At 38.6% G+C, this 19,368-nt stretch overlaps 1 long non-coding RNA gene across 1 annotated transcript; it reads left to right on the top strand.

Moving 5' to 3' along the window:
- Positions 1 to 8,246: 8,246 nt before the first annotated feature.
- LOC134631945 (uncharacterized) lies at positions 8,247 to 10,004 on the top strand. Its single transcript, XR_010094425.1, has 3 exons — positions 8,247 to 8,501; positions 9,394 to 9,477; positions 9,601 to 10,004. It is a non-coding gene; the product is annotated as an uncharacterized LOC134631945 (long non-coding RNA).
- The last annotated feature ends 9,364 nt before the right edge of the window (positions 10,005 to 19,368 follow it).

Here is a 19,368-nt window from a genome sequence, read left to right as displayed (position 1 = left end):
AAATAATGCTCATCAGATTCTAACAACTCAAAACATGACATTTACCTTAACTGGATGGCCTATATAATAAATATATTCGAACCCAACAATAGTACTTCACACTATTGCCAATATTAACAAAACCAAAAAGGGTAAACCAAGTTATTTAAAAAAAGACAATTCACAAAGTCTTGAAAAATAAAACTGAAAAATAGAAATAACGAATAAAAATCCTCAATCCACTCTATAACAACAGTCTCCTGCTTCCCTACAGATCAACACGTTCTCACTCCTAACTCGTCATATGTGCGACGCCCATACAGCATGTATCACTTCTCAATTATTTATTGCACTTCTTGCTCGTCAGTGAGGTACTTTTAGTGCTTTATCTATGTTTGTGTGGGGACTTGTTATAAATCAGCCTTCAATGTTTAATCTCTCTCTGAAAATGACTGGGATTAAATGCAGTATAATAAACTTTCCTGAACGTGTGTCTTGTCATGATCTCCAGTGCTGCCATTTCATAGGATCTCCTGTCCAGGGCTTCTCAAACGTTGGTTGTTTTTATAACTCATCTCACCTTCTGCTCTTGTGTCTGCTGTAATAAGCCTTTTATACTCACCCATTTTATTTCCATTTCTGTTTCTCATTATTTTTCTTAACAAGATTAAACCAGAATCAAGGTATGACTCAAGTATGTGAGGAAATTCTACACTAATTGGTACCTGCGGTCTTTCTTCTGTTACATACCACACCCCAAAGAAAGGACACACATAATACAAAGACATTTTCAGTGACCCAAATAACATTCATACACGCTCCGTATCATAACCTCCTTTTTGTTTGTGTTTATTTTAAGCAAGTTATTTAACACAAGGATTAAATAGAAAGAAAAATCCTTGAAATAACACGCGTGTGTGTGAAATACATAATAAAAAACATCAAATAAATAACTATGTCAAATCCCCTGAGATCCAGCCTCACAATCACTTGTTCTATGACGACTAAAGGAAGTTTATTTACTTCACAGACCCAGTGACGCCGATTCAATTTCATTATCCAGGAAATAACAGCTCATGCTCACTTCTGTTTAAGACACAGTCCAATCTTAGGTTCCTCACCCTGAGTGGAACAATGGGTCTATGTGAGTACAGCTGCCTTTTTCAAATCATCTCTACATCATATGAGTTGATGATTCTAGCATTACAGAAAATGTCTTAATATTTCCAGACTGAGCTGTGGTAAGATCTTTTGTTTTCTTTCTTGTGTTTCAGTGACAACCTTAGCCATCACAGCCGGGCAGGTAACAAACCTATTTGCTTATTTATTTATTTTTATCTCTAAAACTCATAGGTAAATACATACATATCAAGACATGTATTCATTGTGAAGCATCCTGATGATCAGTAACCAAGTGTTTCTTCCTGGTCTCAGGTACAGCAGTGATCTCTGCTCCTATTGTCCTGGGGGCTGTTGGTTTCACCTCAGCTGGAATAGCAGCTGCAGCTGCTGTGGCCAATGGAGGAGTGACAGCAGGTAGTGCGGTGGCTGTTTTGTACTCAGCAGGAAAAAAAAAAATTCCCAGCAATTACTCAAAAAATTATGATAAATGTGAAAGCTCCAAGAAACAATTACATGTAACTGTGCTGCAGTGAGGATAATACAATGTAGTATTAGGGCTACGTTAAGAAAGGTATTATCGATCATTTTGAGAATAAAGTCGAAATGTGGAGATTACAGCTGTCTCAAGGCAAGCTGCCATGGTTGCTGCTGTATATCATCTGAGTTGGTGAAATCGTACTTCAGAATCGGTTTTAGTAGCAAGGAAAAATGAGCTAAAATAACCAGAACACAACTTAAAATGCTTTTCACCAGGGGTTTTAGCTCATGAGCTAAAACTCCCTGGTTTTAGCTCATAAACACAGTGTGGTGATAAGTATTAGGTTGTACCAAAAGGGCTGGTAATAATAATGGATTGCATTTATATAGCGCTTTACAATTCCACTATTCATTCACTCTCACATTCACACACTGGTGGAGGCAAGCTAGAGTTGTAGCCACAGCTGCCCTGGGGCAGACTGACAGAACCGAGGCTGCCATATCACGCCATCGGCCTCTCTGACCATCACCAGTAGGCGGTAGGTGAAGTGTCTTGCCCAAGGACACAACGACCAAGACTGTCCGAGCCGCGGCTTGAACCAGCAACCTTCCGATTACAAGACGAACTGCCAACTCTTGAGCCACGATCTAATGGACAGATGCGAGGTTATCGATGGTTACATCCTTGTGCAATAAAGAGGGTGAATGTTGTACCACACAACGGCTGATCAATTTGTTTCATTAACTCATCTAAATAAGGAATTTTGTAGCAGAAATAGTAATTATAGCAGTTTGTTGTGGAACAGTAATGTCCATATCAACTTTTTTCTTGTGGCTCTAATACTCCATCGTAGGATAAAGCCTCTCCGTCTTCTCTGTAGCTCAGTTACTTGATCGAAATCCTCGATCAGCTGTGTGCTGAGCTATGGCCCAGTTAGATGTTAATGTGTGTTCTTATGTTGTGTTATAGTGACAGCTGTGTGTACTGCTGTAGGAGCAAGTAAGCAGTTTATTTATCTTTAACTAATTTGAATCAAAGCCCGATCCATGTCTGATACATGTCTTGTCTTCCTGCAGTAGGTGCTGTAGTTGGTGCTCCTGCTCTTCTGGGAGCTGCAGGTTTCAACTCAGCTGGAATAGCTGCAGGCTCCTGCGCTGCAGGCATGATGTCGTCTGCTGCAGCTTCTAATGGAGGAGAAGTGACAGCCGGAAGTGTGGTGGCTGTTTTGCAGTCAGCAGGTAAATAAATAATTAGACGTTTTATTAGGATTTTAACTTGCAACAACATGCAAAAAGAAGGAGTTCATGGCTTTGGGCCTTGGATTCCAGGCCGGAGTTGAGTCCTCAGCCTGTAGTCTGACTTGGAGGAAGAAAACTAAATCTTGTGTACCCCATTGCAGTGTGAGTGTGGTGGTTTCTTACTGGTCAATATTAGAGCTTACCACGTTCTTGTGCGGGAGTCATTTTGAGCCGTACGTAATATTTGGCGTTTGTCGACAGGATTTGTGACCAGCATACAAAACCACCTGCCTTAGACTGATCAATATGGCTGATGAACTATCTGAAACCGTTAATATGGTGTCACCATTTTTTATTGGTGCACCCTGTGTACCAGAATTTTGTGGCTTGTGACAAAGTGGGTGAGAGTACCACTTGTCCATATTCTTAGTTAACATTCTTGTTTTGATTTAACCATATTTCATATGTAGTCTGCAATAGGCAAACTTCTACTATCCCGGGTTTGTTTATGTTTTGCACTTTTACAGATTATATAATATAACATCTTGGTTTAAGTAAATTCCTACAAGTTCGTTAAGTTAACATGTTATTTCAACTGTTAATTTGTATTGTTTGAACTTACCTTACCTACCTGTCTTCCAGAAACAAAAGGAGGAAATGTAGTTTTACTTCCTGCTTTATAGCTTCTGGGTTCATCTGAGGTCACAGGATGAGACCAAGTGCAGAAGGGGAAGAATTCTTGTAATTTCATAAAGTTGATTTTAGAGTGTTTATGGAGAAATAGATTTATTGCTGTAATCTGTATTGATTACACCATAGAGTTTATGTTGCTAGTAAAGAGTGGCAGTAGAGGTTTGAATATAATCATGTTCATCTTACCTACTTACTGAATGGAATAGTCCAGAGGAGAAATCGTTTGGTTAAGTGGACTATTTAAGTAGAACTCAGGTGTTTGAGGAGAAAGGTTCAGGTCAGGATAGCTGTGTGCAGTTTGACCATAATTTCCGTTGATTTAAGTTCAGTTATATTTAGTTGAACTGAGTTAATTATAGAGTTGAGTTTCTTATTTGTTTCTCTGTAAATATTGTTTGGGTCACAAAATGGTGAATAAATAACTTGCTACACTGGACAGCATCAGTCTCCTGCACTTCTTTGGCCGCTTAAGTCAAGTCCTACCACATGGCTTAACGCTAATTATGAAGACTGGGAGAGCCAGATTAGTGCAATGCTCCATGCTCAAAAGTGGTCTATAGAACAGCAGTGTGATTTTGAGCTGAGTGCATTAGGAGAACCACAACGTGAAATTCTTATTTTGGAGCAAGTGGAGTGGGATACGCCAGATAAGTTCTTTCTTCAATTTAAAGAACTGTATGGGGACAAAACAGCTGTGGGTACCTTGCGTGCCATGTTTTATGACTGCAGACAAAGGCCAGAAGAGCCTATTAGAAAGTTCACTTTACATTTAAGGGAGATAGGTCATGATAAAAGAGCCACAAGACCCTTGGCGTGCCGACCTGTACATGCATGATCAGTTTGTCTTGGGCCTCAGAGAGGGCAAGATACAACAAGATCTCCGATGTGTGTTAAGGCATGACCTTTCTCATTTGAACAGGTGTGTGAAGAGGCTTTGCAATCAGAAGCAGATGCTTTGCATAGCTCGTATGAAAACTCTGCTTGTGGCATAGTAAAAGGAGATCTAAAGTGGCAGGATAACTTGAATTGGAATTTAAATAAATAAATTTAAAGCGGAGATTCTCGCAGAAATGAAGAAGCAAATTGTGGATCTCAAGAATACTCTTCAGGAGGAGCTGAGAGAATTTGTTTGACCAGCACCAATGCCACAGACATGTCCAGCTCCCAGCTCTCTAGTTCCTATCAGTATAGGAGATGTGCTGAAGTGTCTGAGGCCCCCCCAACGACAAAGCAAATTTCACGGCCGTGTTCCATGAATTTGGTACTGTTAACATTAACTTTTATACCCATCTGAATAGATCTGTAATTTATTACTTTAGTTTGTGTTGGGTCTGTTCCCACAAACCCCGCTAGTTCTAGAGACTTATTCATCATGAAAGAAAAACAAGGCAACAGCGTTCGATCGATTACTTGCGCAAGGGAGGCCACATCTGTGTCCAGCACGAAAATGACCCCAAATCCGGCCTCCTCTCGCTGCCTTTTATTGAGAGACAGTTCACACAAAACACAGCAAGGCATTATATGTATATGTGTGAACTTCTGTATGTAGGTAAGAATGTGTGTGTGTGTGTGTGTGTGTGTGTGTGTGTGTGTTACCTCCTGCTGACCAAAGGGTCGTAAACGCAGGAAGTTTACATCAAAAGAAGCAGATCTTCCAGATAGGATGTATCTGCAATAAAACCTCCCCCAGCACAAAGTGGTTAGAGGTGGTTAGAATCAAAGGAATGGCTTTGATCCTACTGCTTGAACTAAGACTGTACAAATTTAAGAAACACAATGGCAACATTCAACAATTAGACCTAACAGTTTGATTTTTCAGTTTTTCTTTACAGGAAAAGATGGATAAGCTTGGTGTTAGTCCTTTCCACCAAGTTTGCTTTGTTAAAGCTGTTTTCTGCTTACAGTATGTGAATATCAAATAAAGTCTTATGAATCAAATTATGTCAGTCCTTCATCACATGTATCACTTGTTTTTTTGGAGTGTTTTTTTTTGTTTGTTTGTTTTTTAATTTTGTTATCCCACATGAAAAGTTCCAAAACTGCAGATTTTAGACACTTTAGACCTAAAATGTATATTCATTAGGGAAAAAACATTTATTTGTGACAGTAAACGTGAGACAAATATAGCAACCTGAAAGTCTCCATGTGACAGTGAGAACATTGAGCTTAACAAGTAAGGTCCAGTTATTTGTTTTAACAAACCTTTCAAGCAAATCTAGTCTATTTGTAGGATTGTTGGCTGTCCACTCAAGAAGTTCAGAATACAAAAAGCAGAACAGGAGATTTTTGACTACAGAGTACACACGGCAGGAACAAATGAACACGTGCAACATTCCTAACAGCAATAATGCTATGCAAAAATAGAAGAAATATAGACTATGCAGGTACAATAAATACATGTGTACTTATATATGTAAATCACTCTATCTATCTATCTATCTATCTACACACACACACACACACACACACACACACACACACACACACACACACACACACACACACACACACATACATATACAGACATACATATATACACATATATGATGCAATTATACAGATTACTAGTAGAAGAAGAATGAAACATAGTGCAGTGTTTGGGTGTTAATAGTAGCAGGTATTGAGTATTGCACACTGATATATGTAAAGACCCCAGTGTGTTCATATGTGGTGTACATTCACTGCTGTTGTGCAGTGTACAGTCTGACAGCAGCTGGAGGGAAAGGCCTCCAAAATCTCCCCTTTGCACACTGTGGGTGCAGCAGCCTGTCACTGAAGGGACTGCTCAGTGTTGTCAGGGTGACCTGTATCGGATGAATCGAAGATGGGGTACTTTAATCGATTATATAGGGAAATGTGAACTCCTCTGACAATCTGAGTAATTGGATAACGCACTGTTATTGAAATTTCCAACTTGTGAGCCACAGAAAGAAATAACAGGCTTCATTAGGTTACCTTCCACTTGTTGACAGCAACTAAATAAAACCAACATATATCCACATAATACCACCTTAAAGCAGGGGTGTCAATCTTAAATGAGCTGTGGGCCACTGCTGGTACTGTCATGTCATTGGAGGGCCACTTTACTGTTCAAGTAGTACAAAAACAAACAAACAAGAAAACACACACAAATCTTTCAGAAAATGTAGTGTTTTGTTTGTTTGCTTTAAGTTTCAAATATTGTATAACAAGACAAAACTGCAAACGTGAATGCAAAAAACTTCTCACTCTTAACTAACTGAAACCTTTTATTGAACTAACAAATAAAAAGGAAAGGTACTCTCTTTCTGGCCAGACACGTGGAAGCACTTTGTCCATATTTAACAAAATAAAAATGCAGACATAAGTGAACACATTAGTTTTTGACTGCTAGTGAAAATTGTTTTCTTTACATATAACTCTCTCACTGAACTAATACAGCCAATCCCTCAACATGTTTTTACTCTCTGCTCATATTGCCCTCATTTTAAAACATTTTTGCTTTTTAAACAACTTATTTTCAAATTGCACTCAACAACAAAATCCCCCGTAACAAAAACTAACTTCAAGGACCAAATTGCATTTCCTTTCTTCACGTCAATAGTAGGGGTGGCAAGTAGGGGTGACGTGGGCCACAAGTGGAATAAAGTGTGAAAATTGTATAGGATTAAAATATCCAGGAGCTCAAATTGGATATTTTGTTTCAATCAAATTTTATCAACACAAATTGCACAGGTTTATTGAATATGAATAACTTGTGTTAATTCACCTCAATTGTTTAAGTTCCTGCCAAAGTGGTGGCTTTAAGTGATGTATCAACTTAAACATGCATCCACAGTCTATGTTACATAAGAACGATGATCGGTGGTGACGGTTGGCGCCGCTTTGGAAACAGAAACTGTTGATTTGAAAGCCTTTAGTGTCTCCTTGTGGTGGGACTCTTATACTGTACTGTGAGATGTCGAGCAGTGACCCCCCCCCCCCCTCGGTCACTCTGGCACAGCTGGCTGCCGGCGGAGCTCACGGGCACGTCATTGCAACCACCCCCTGGCTTCTGCTCAGCAGCTGCTGAGTGACCCCTCATCTGGGGCTCTCCTCAGCTCGTTCGGGGATAGTGGCACGGTTGTCTCTCCGTTGGTCTTCCTTGATATCGTGTGCTCTGAGGGCCTCTGGATGTCTGGAGCCTGGATCTCCTCCATACCTGCTTCATGCCCTGGAGGACTGGGCTGTGGCCCCCCACACCCTCTAGCAGATCGTTACATGAAGGAACCTTTTAAATACAAGCGCGCTCATGCTCACAGGTGAACACACGGGTGCTCACACAAACAAACTACACCCTTTTTGGCTCCTACCTCAAAGCACACTGTGCGCTGTCAATCTTACGTGCTGCGCAATAATATTCAATATTTAGTATTTACTGTTATATTCACATAGATCATCGCGATGATGTTATTTATTGCTTGTTTTCTCTTTTTTCTTTCCTAACAGGTGATCCAGGTGATTGATATATGTATTTTTTGTCTGTTTGTTTTGTTGGTTTTTGTTTTTTGCCCTTTATCACCGTTTCTCTTCCCCGCTGTTTTTCTTGGTTTTCTTTTCCCCAGTCAAATCTGTCCCATGTTTAGCAAGTGAAAATAAAACAAAATAAACAATAAAAGCAAAGGTGAATCAAATAGATCAATACGGCAAGGCTGGGATGGTCCATTTGGTAAAGTAAATCCGTTGGGCATCTTTCTTTGTCTTTAGACGATGGCTATGTCCGAATTCAGGGGAAGGATGCTTAAAAGCCATATTTGGAGGCAATGACGTCACGGCGACGAGACGAAGGCTGTCCGAATTCAAAGAGTCCTCAAAATGTGGTGACAAATGTGTCCTACTTTGCCCTGAATTCTAAGGATGGTCCGATGTATCCTTCATGTCCTACTATATCCCAGGATTCATTGCGGGTCATAGAGGAGATTTGTTTCTGATAACGATGGTGGTCGAAGCAGGAGAGGAAAACACTTTCAAATGTAAGTATATGAAAATCTGGTTGTACAAAAGTTAAATTGTTATAGTGGTCGTTTTGTTAAGCTTTGGGCATCTGCATAGACATGTTTCTTTTCTTTAAAATAACCGTAAACCAGTTTGTATGGGGGGTCCCGCGATTTTTCATGTATTGCTGCTTACATACAGCTAATTTAGATTTTTTTCGAATTGGTGATATGTTGTGTGGAACAAAGACCAAACGACTTAATTTATTAAAACGAGGAGAAAACGATCACCTCTTCACTGGGTGAAGAATTGAGCCGCTACGGCGTGGAGGTACAAGAATAAATCAGTTTACACATCATATTCATATGAGTACGGTCCTATTAACCCTCATGCTACAGCAGCGGTCCCCAACCTTTTTTACGCCACAGACCGGTTTATGTCAGACACGGAGCGGCCTTTAAGGTATCGCGGATAAATACAACCACATAAAATGATCCGACCAAGACAAAAACTGGTATTTTGTAAATATAATAATAAACGTGAATGTGCTGTGTAATTGTGTAACTTTATTAGCAGCGTCCTCCTGAAAATGCGCCAATATTGAGAGTAACATCCTCCTCTCTGCCGCTTAATGCTCTCTGGTCGCTATGGTAATGTGTAAATATTTCTTTCAAAATAAGACACGAAACTACAACAAGGGAAAGACCCAGGGAAACAGAGTTAATGATAAAACCCCTGAAAACCATAAATTTCACAGCGGAGCCTCAACTCTCGTGGCCCGGTACCAAACGACTCACGGACCGCTGCTGTACAGAACCTGTGATGTCCAGACGGTGTTCCTCTGGTGTTCTGCTGTGAAAAATTTTGGGTTTAGGGATTAACATAGTTGCCATGGTTTCCTTTCTTCTCTTATTTGTTGTGTGTGATCAGGACAATTCTGGAGAAGATGGGCCTGCAGGGGAAAGTCACCCCCTTGCAGGCCAGAAGACATGAGATAACTTTAAAGAATACAAAGTACGTATGTGTGTTATCAAGAAGATAATTCTTAAGAACACAAGTTAATAAATGTGCAATTACTAAGAGTTGTTGTGGTGTTTTTATTTGCCTGCTGTCATTTTTGATTTCCTCTGCCTTTAGGATTGCAAGTATCCAGGCTCAGGAGAGTGGGTCAGTGGGAAGCCCACTGCTGCTACTTGGCCCTGGTTTGCCCTCATGGATGAGGTGATAGGACAGAGGCCTTCCATTAAGCCTCTTGTCCAAATGTCCTCTCTCCCTGAGGACACTCCAGGGCCAAGCACAACAGTGGGTGACCAAAACGACAGTGATGACGAAGCGGCTCAGCCACCTACGACAGGGAGAAAGAGGAAAAGAGACAGGGATGATGAGCTGCTAGACCTCATCAGAGAGGACATGAGGCAGCAAAGAGAGGCAGAGGAGAGGAGAGCAGGGAGAGGATGGACAGACTGTTTTCACTTCTAGAAAGATGTGTTCCAAAATGAGTTATATATTGAGAAATTTATTTATTTGAATATATTTGTTACATTGTTATATGTGTTGCATTAGTTTAAAGGTTTTATGTTATTAATAAATTGATTCGAACAAACAGTAATTGTCACTGAACTCAATTTGATTTACAGGCATTTTTAACATGTATGAACATAACGCTAACTTTGAACAATTTTACTTGGATATTTATTTGATAGCAATAAAGTAAATAACAATAACAATTAAACAAGAATATTTCAAATACACAGTATGCAAAGATGGAAAAACAATATTTTCAGTTGTTCACACAGGATTAACCTGAGTGACCTGTTCCTGGACCGTTTCTTGAACAACTGTAATAGATTACAGGAAGTCTCTGGCAGTGTTGCTGAATCTGCCGGAGCAAGATCAGACGTGGATGGGGTGCTGCAACTGAGGTTTGTCTTTTCTGGTCGGGGAGTGGAGAATCACACAGGGTGGTCTGCAAAGAGCTTTAGGATGCTTCCTCCCACTGTCCACTGCATCGTCCATCCACAGGGTTTGCAGGGCTGGCTCACTCGACGGCTGCCACACCACTAAGATGTTTTCAGAAATATGCAAGCAGGAGATGGTGGATGCTATATTATTAGTATAATACTTGTAACTCTGTAGCAGACAACAGTTTGATAAAGTGCTATGTAAAAAAAAAAAACAAAAGATTAGATTCTATACGTTTCAAAGATATTTAGTTTATATATTTTATATGATACAGTACATGTGTGAGAATGACCGATGTTGTGCCAAAAAATGATCGTCTGCCAAAAACTGATTTCCGGTTTTTGCCCTAAACTGATTGCTCGTATTTAACCTGCTATGAATAACTTGTTGGTCTATAATACGTGAAACATATGTCAAATGTTTCCCTCATCAATGATATCAAGTCACTTTGAGTCACCAGCAACATTCCTGTAACAAGGTAGAAGTTGCAATCAGTTTTTGGCAGTGACTTTTATATATCCTTTATTTATCCAGTTCACAAACAATCTTGTTGACATTAGAAATTTATTTTTTAAGAGTAATCTGGCCAAGAGGACAGCAGACAGCGCAACAAATATATCAATTGTACCCAGATTATAACCAGAGTTATAAAGATACTTGAACAACAGGTAATTATTGTATGTATAAAACCCCTTTGTAAACCATGTTCACCGAAGTCTATTTACCAACATACATAAAGATATTACACATATTACACACAGAAACATTGGAAATCAGTTTTGGCAGGCGAACACTTTTTTGGCACAACGCTGGCAATAATTCAATTATCTGTGTAAATATCTCAGTAATTCCTAAATGCGTGTAGATTAAAGGAAATTATTTTACCTGGATATGATTGTCTCTGATGAGCCTAAGGTACAAAACGTGCGGCCAACGACGATAAGATTTTTCTAGCTCCTCGAGAATTAAAATTGCCCAAACAACGGAGCGACATTTCTGGGTCCATTTTAAAGTTTTCGCGCTGTGGCGCTAGCGACCGGAAAAACACGCAAGTAAGGGCGGAGTTGAAGGCTAGGCGGCTGTCCACAGCCCATCTGTTATGTTTGAATACTCATTGTTTGTTCAATAAAGTTTCTATGGAGAAAAAAAGGGGGCTGTCCACAGCCGCTCACTTCCTGACTACCCGTCTGTCTAAGGACACTACCTTGTGACGTAGGTAGGTAGTGTCCTTATGAGCATCCTTCCCCTGAATTCGGACACAGCCAATAATTCTGATGGCAAAAGAACCAAACGGGACAGGCAAAATAAAAAAGAAAAAAAAAAGATGTCGAGCAGTGTCAGTAGTATGCTAGAAAGTGATACATTAAAATTTCTGGGGTCACCATGAAGAGCTTACTTCCTTTCTTGCTCAGTGTGGAAAATGTGGTACTTAATGGATTGAAAAGAAAAATGATGGCACCCTTGTAGTTTACACAAGTGGTGATGATTCAGGGTTTTAATTTGTAAGGTTTGAATTTTGAGCCATCATAAATTTGAAACCAGGAAAGTATACTATTTAACATATGTTAAGTCAAAGCTAATATAGCTGCTCATATATAGCTACTTATAATTTGAAGAGCTACCTACACCAATGAGTAGCCTTCCCAGAATGGAAACAGCACTCTTTGTGTGGTTTGAGAAAACAGTCAAGTTGTTAAGAACTATGACTGAGAAGAATGCGCCTGTGTACAGCAGCAGGCTGCCTTCCTAGAATTTGGATATCCCCCGTGCGCTCGTCTCTGTGGGGTAGTCAGACTCGAACGTCAAGGAAGGTGGTAGGGAAGCAGACTAGGCAGACATTTCAGGTTTCCAAGGTGAGCAATTTATTTACAGTGAACTTAATTTAATGTAACTTAACAAAACTTCCCCCCAAATAAACTCTATTAACAAAACTCAACATAACATGGCTCTGGTAACACAGCTCACCTCTCCTGCATCTGGTAGAGACTGGCTTTAAATAGGGCCATCAATTTCCCTCCAATTGCCCAGCCAGTACCACTCACTCAAACTGAGGGATGTAAAACTCTACACAGATGATTTAAAAACACAAAACCTCTACACACTTCTAATATGCACATTTACACAACTAAATGGCAGTATTAATGAAAAGAAAAACATCCAAAAAATCCATTTAAACCTTAACACAAACAAAAGGAAGCATCTCTATGGAAAAAGAAACCCCTCCACTTGGTTTGACCTGCTGATGTCATGTTTGACATCATCAGGATTTTAAAATGAGGAAATGCCAGGCGGGCGTTTCCCCACACCTGACCCTCATGAAGACTGAAAAGACAAACAAAGTAAGTATGAACAAATGACTTAATCTGTAACATAATAAAATATAAAGAAACATAACTAAGTATTTGTCTTAATTTGCAGAATGTTTGATTTGCCGGCAACAAAACGCCTACACAAACAAACCCGGGATAGTGAGTGAAGCAATGTTACTTGACAAATAGCAAATCATAGCAAATACATAGAAACAGAATAATGTGTATAATGTGCAAAAAAAGGTAAACACATATGGGACAAATGGAGAGCATTGCAACTGCTCCTCCACTTTGTCACACTCTCTGCATTATGTGCATTACCTCTCTTGGAAAATTAAAACCACAGCAGCTTTTTATACTTTACCTTCATTCACTATCAGCTTACACCAAAAGTCTACTCTGAAGAAGATTATTCAAAACATGCAACGCAAGTCACCAATCCCAGCAAATTCACCCCTAAGTCAGACTGTACAATAGAGAAAATAAAAGAGCTACATCTCAGACACTGCAGGCTTCAGTTAGCATGTTAAATGTGAAAGTTCAGTTAGAAAAAGACTGAACAAAAACGGCCTGAGTTGAGCAATTAACCAATGTGACAAACATTGCTCTAAATAATACTCCCCTAATCCAAGTAGTCACCCAAACCTGGACGTGGATTTAGAGGCCTGAGGGCCATCTCACACATTTATTCAGAATAAAACAAGTTTCAATGAAAATTAAACAAATCAAAATCTTGTGGACGTATGCCTTTTACATGTTGGTAAAATGTTTAGGATGAGATGGAGATATAACACTCATGCACCCTGAAAATTATGAAGGTCTAAATATGTATCAAAGGGACTCACTGAACATCAGTGGATTTCTATGGGGCAAACGTACTTAAACTAGCCACTGTGACTATTGAGGCAGAGCAGAATGAATGATACTGATGGGAACTATGAGGGTTTGTAGTTAAATTCCTGCTCTTACAGGATCAGCGAGTGTCTGTTTAAAGATTATTAACATACTTTTACATCACTATGGAACACCAGCATTTCTGCAGAGGACACACTGTAAAATCTAATTAGTTCCCAGAACTCAAAAAAATTATGGAAACTCGTTGCCTCAAAAAAATTGAGTAAAGCTTAGCTAAAAATGACTAAGTTAGGACAACTTATTTATTTTGAGTACTCTGTACAAGCTCATTTGTTCCCAGAACTCAAAAATTGGATCAAGTTTACGTAAGATGACCATGTTAGGGCAACTTACTCATTTTGAGTACACTGTACAGCCTTGTTAGTTCCCAGAACTCAAAAAAATTATGGAAACTCGTTGCCTCAAAAAAACTAAGTAAAGCTTACTTAAGATGACTGTTAGGACAACTTATACATTGCAAGTCTGCAGTATTAAGAATAACTTGATATTTCTGACTTTCTGACAATACTAATTGTTTACCTACTGACAAACATTTCAAGTTCAACTAAATGAAAAAACAATTTGTGGTAACCTGAATATGATTAAAAATAATTAACAACAATTTTTGTAATGATGTTAAAATGAGCCCAACTTTTATTTTCAAACACAACAAAGTACAACAGCCAACATACTGGACACTGTTCTGCTGAACAACAAACAATTATATTGCCATCACTGTTATAATCTTACAATGAAACAAAGTCTCAGATGTAATTATTCTGAAAATAAGTTTAGGCCTACCACAAGTTTGTTTTGTACTTACATTACTTATATAATCAAAATAAAATATTTGTTGTTCTGTCACAAGTGCAGTCTCTAATTTAAACAACACATTTGTTTTTCATTCCAACACAGGAGCTGGAATGTTGTATTATTTTAAGGATGGCTTGTTTCCAGTCCAGGCATTACTGCCTGAATGACTATCATGGATCGAGGTGATCCAAATGTAAGTGCAGAAGAAAGTCTTTAACTTCCCTTAAGTACAGTGGCAGTGGATGTGGGTTGGAGATGCAATGAGCTTGAACCTGCAGGCGACCATCTTCACTGACCACACCATCTGTGACGGAGGACTCATCTCTCCTGTTGTCCTGCAAGCAAACAATCATATTTTTGGAACATGAACTTAATTGCTTTCTTAAAACATTTTTTTCTGCATTTGGTATAAAACAGACTCCAATTTAGACAATCTCAGGCTCCCTCCCCACCGGAGAGGTGACATTCAATGTCCCAATTGTCAGTCTGGATAGCCCTGACCACCACCCAACATACAATAATGTCATGAAAGCATCATTTTAAAAAGGGCTATGCAAACATGGCCAATAACTTTAATTCTAATGATGTGCAAAATGATTTGGGCACAAAACAAATTTTGCTGTTCGAAAACTTGCAGACTTCACTATATACAGTGTAGACCCTCTAAACTAAGTTTGAAGAAATGCAGACCAAACTGTTGTTGTTTGTTTACTTACACAGCATGTCTTGTAGAATTAACTGGAGTCACAGCAACAGCATAGTGCAGTCATATCTCAAGTCTAATAACAGAAGACAGGAAAAGATCAGTAAAGAAACAACTTCCCCAAACCAAAGCACAAACAAAACAATAAGTAAAACAGGCTGATCTAAAGTATGATTAAAGTTCAGCCTGATTAATATAAATGTCACTAACAGTTGCTAATATATTGGAAAACCAAAAATCCTTACCACTGAGTTGATGTCTTTCTGTCCAACAACAGGAGTGCTGGTCCCGAGCCTCAAAGACAGTAAGAAGCAAGCAGAGGGAGAAAAAAACAGAACATATTTCAGAAACTGATTTGATCCTTAATGGCTGTGCAATCACTGTAACATAGAGTTTGCTTATTTTGTTAAATAAAGGCTAGATTTGGCATTAATAGATGCCACAGATGTTCTAAAGCTGCCACAAAGCATAAAAAAAATGGACGTCTCCGAAAACGTCGGAGCATTTTTGCAAATATGTGATGTCTTGATAAATCGAGCAGATATTTGAACTTTACACAGCTACATTCTCGCCTGAAAATATCTTAAAAGTTTATTTTGTGACCCAGAAAAAGTAATACGTTTTTTAGCCGCGCTCCTCCGCCATTGCCGCGCTTACAAGTACGCACAGGCTCCGACAACCGTGGCCGACAAATGCGATCCTCCTTTTCCCCAGACTACCCTTTCTGGATCACAAAATAACCTTTTAAGATATTTTCAGGGGAGAATGTAGCTGTGTAATGCTCAAATATCTACTTAATTTATCAAAATATCACATATTTGCAAAAGTGCTTCCACGTTTTCGGAGAGCTCTGTTATCCATCCCCCACACCTAACGGCTGCACCTCCCAAAGAATTTTGTCTGGGCTCTTATCTCACTTATTTATTTCAAACGATCAACAGAAAATTTCACCGACATAGTTTTATGTAAGGTTTTTAAGGCTGTGGTGTTAATTTTTAAGTAACATGAGCCCAGCGGCAGCAGCAATGCTAGGCTAACACTAACTAGCTAGCAAGATTTTAAACCTGGTGCTAAACTAAGAGAAGCCACAAAATCAGTTTGAATAAGAGTAAACATTTACTCACCAAGTCAGTGTATCAGGTAAAGATCCACAGTAATGACAACAATAGTCTCTTGAGCTGACGCTTCTCTGGGTTTGCTCAACATATTCCATAACAAATGCTGGCACCGTGAACATGCGGACTGATCCGCGAGGGAGGAGGACGGTAGTCACGTGGCATTTTCAAAACACATCTTTCATCCTTCCGCCCAGAGAAGCAAAACTTCCAGCTTACTTAGTTTTTCTAAGTTAGGACAACTCAAATTAATCGAGTTTATCAGCGTTTTTGCATAAAAAGTACTGGTAAGTTATTTAAATTGAGTTCTAATAACAAATTGATAAAAATTGAGTTCAGCCTATTTAATATTTTTAATTAAACACAATATTACATTTTACAGTGCAGAACCACCTGCTTTAATCTACCATGATGCTCTGTGTTATGTTGTCATGGCAATATGAAGTCAAATAAATACAAATATACAAAAATGCACATTTAAAGGAGGACAAGAAGAGAGGCAACTGGAAGAGCTTTTGAAGCAGGAAAACTATTCTGGATTTCTTTAAATTTAACTGGAAATTTTGCGAATACAAGTCAAGGAGGCAGCTGGTTGGATTATATCTGAGGACAGGACGCATGAAGGAGAAGCATGAGGAGAGAGAAAACAGCAGAGCGATGGTGCAAAGCTAATCGTGGATCAAGTCGAAGAAGCAAGCATCAAAACTGTGAGTAAACATAACACACAAAGACTTAAAAATTACTGTGCTGATTAAGGAAACATTAAATTTGGTTAGTTTGGGGTCTGCAGCTTCAGGTTTGTGGGTTCAGTTGGTCTCAAAATTGAGGAAAGACAAAAAATGTTTCTTTTGAAAGGTTGTTGGAGGATTCTTACTGTAAGAAATATCTGGGTGTGCATCTGCTTTTATTTAAAAAAGTTGAATTTTATTTAGTCACATTGGAAAGGGAAAATTGGAGGATCGGGACAATAATGTGGCCAGATTTACTGTTTCCTTAATCAGAACAATAATTTTGATCTGAACTAGGAATTTTGAAATGGGTTATTTTCTTTCCTCTCTACTGATCACTGTGTTAAAGGTTGAGTTACTTGTCAGTCTACATTTATGTTAATGGTACTTTTAAAAAATGCAGTTTATTCGTAATTTTGTAGAAAAAGGCTCTGCACCTGTGGGAAAAAAAATAGGTATCCACATCCCCAAAATCACTGTGGATCAGAGTAGCTAAGCCCTGGTTAACTGCAATTATATCACAGGAGATGAAAAATATTGGAATGATTGAAAGAAACAAAGATTGCTTTAGGGTTTGAAGATTTGACTTTCTTATTGAAAGAGACGAAAACTAATCTATGTGTGACACTGAGGAAAAAAACTGAAAGCTTAAAAGATCTGGAGGTCCAACTGTTGTTATACAAATGTGCAAACTTGTTTTAATGACATTAGAAAGAAAATTGGGATGTTTAAAAAGGTAATATATAAAATTGATTTTTATATTACTTGAAAAAATGATGTTGGTTAGCGCTACTGTACTTGGAAGAATGCTGGGTCACTAGTAAGCTGAGATTTAATGTGATAAACTGAGGAAAGGTAATATAATCTACAGACTCGCTATTATTGTTGTAATCCATACACCACCATTATTGTTGCATCCATACACGAGTTAATATTTTATCAAACATCATTCATAATTGGTGATCTATGCAAGTTTTAAGCAATAATATTTATTTGCATTCCCAATTAATTTACAAAATCTAAAAACGAATCTCGTTTTTTTGAGAAAAAAAGACGTTTCTAACTGACTTCAAACTTTTGAGCTGTAGTGTAAATTGCAATGATAGCGTATAGTTATCTATTACAGAGGAATATATAGAAGTATGAGGACAGGGAGACACTGTAAAAAAGTTATGAGCTGTCTTGCTGCAGAGAAAGTGGAGTCTGTCATCCTTGAAAAGCTCCCAAGATAGGCAGCTGGCAGGTTGAATGATGCTCTGCCTCTGTGGTCAAGTACAGACATAGACCTTAAGCAACCATGAGCCACTGATAAGCGTGACAGATAAGGAAACATGCATAAAGTGCATTAGTTAGACTCCTATGAGCCACTAATAGGAGAAAATGAGCACGCAATAAAGTGGACTTGTTAGGGAGAGATTGCCATCAGAGTTAAAACACTCCAACTCAATTTTTGATGATAGACACGGCTAAAAAAATTAGCGTTTTGTTGACACTGATGACAAAATCCTGATCAGATACAGACAGACACATGCATACAACACACACTACTGCTCAAAGGTTTGTGGTCAGATTGAAACAGTCGTCTTTTAATTAATAACTTACATTTACTTTAACATAATATTACATGAAATTTATCAGAAATGTTTTCACAGATGTGTGTTTAATGAATCATTTATGTTAAATCACCCATGACTCATTAGGAAAAGTCTACACACTTATACATGGGCCCATTTTTAGTAACAATCACTGCTGTATGGACAGATCACATGGTTATAAACCAGGTGAAAATTGACTTCAAACTTTTGAGCTGTAGTGTAGATTGCAATGATAGTGTATAGTTATCTATTACAGAGGAATATATAGACGTATGAGGACTGGGAGACACTGTAAAAAAGTTATGAGCTGTCTTGCTGCAGAGAAAGTGGAGTCTGTCATCCTTGAAAAGCTCCCAAGATAGGCAGCTGGTAGGTTGAATGATGCTCTGCCTCTGTGGTCAATTACAGACATAGGCCTTAAGCAACCATGAGCCACTGATAAGTGTGACAGATAAGGAAACATGCATAAAGTGCATTAGTTAGACTCCTATGAGCCACTAATAGGAGAAAATGAGCACGCAATAAAGTGGACTTGTTAGGGAGAGATTGCCATCAGAGTTAAAACACTGCAACTCCATTTTGATGATAGACACTAGCTAAAAAAATGAGCGTTTTGTTGACACTGATGACAAAATCCTGATCAGATACAGACAGACACATGCATACAACACACACTACTGCTCAAAAGTTTGTGGTCAGTTTCAAACAGTCGTCTTTTAATAAATAATTTACATTTGCTTTAACGTAATATTACATGAAAATGATCAGTAATGTTTTCACAGATGT

Source organism: Pelmatolapia mariae, linkage group LG7 (assembly GCF_036321145.2).
Source record: "Pelmatolapia mariae isolate MD_Pm_ZW linkage group LG7, Pm_UMD_F_2, whole genome shotgun sequence".
Classification (NCBI taxonomy): domain Eukaryota; kingdom Metazoa; phylum Chordata; class Actinopteri; order Cichliformes; family Cichlidae; genus Pelmatolapia; species Pelmatolapia mariae.
The sequence above is the reverse complement of the archived record's forward strand: the minus strand, read 5'-3'. Positions and strand labels throughout refer to the sequence as shown.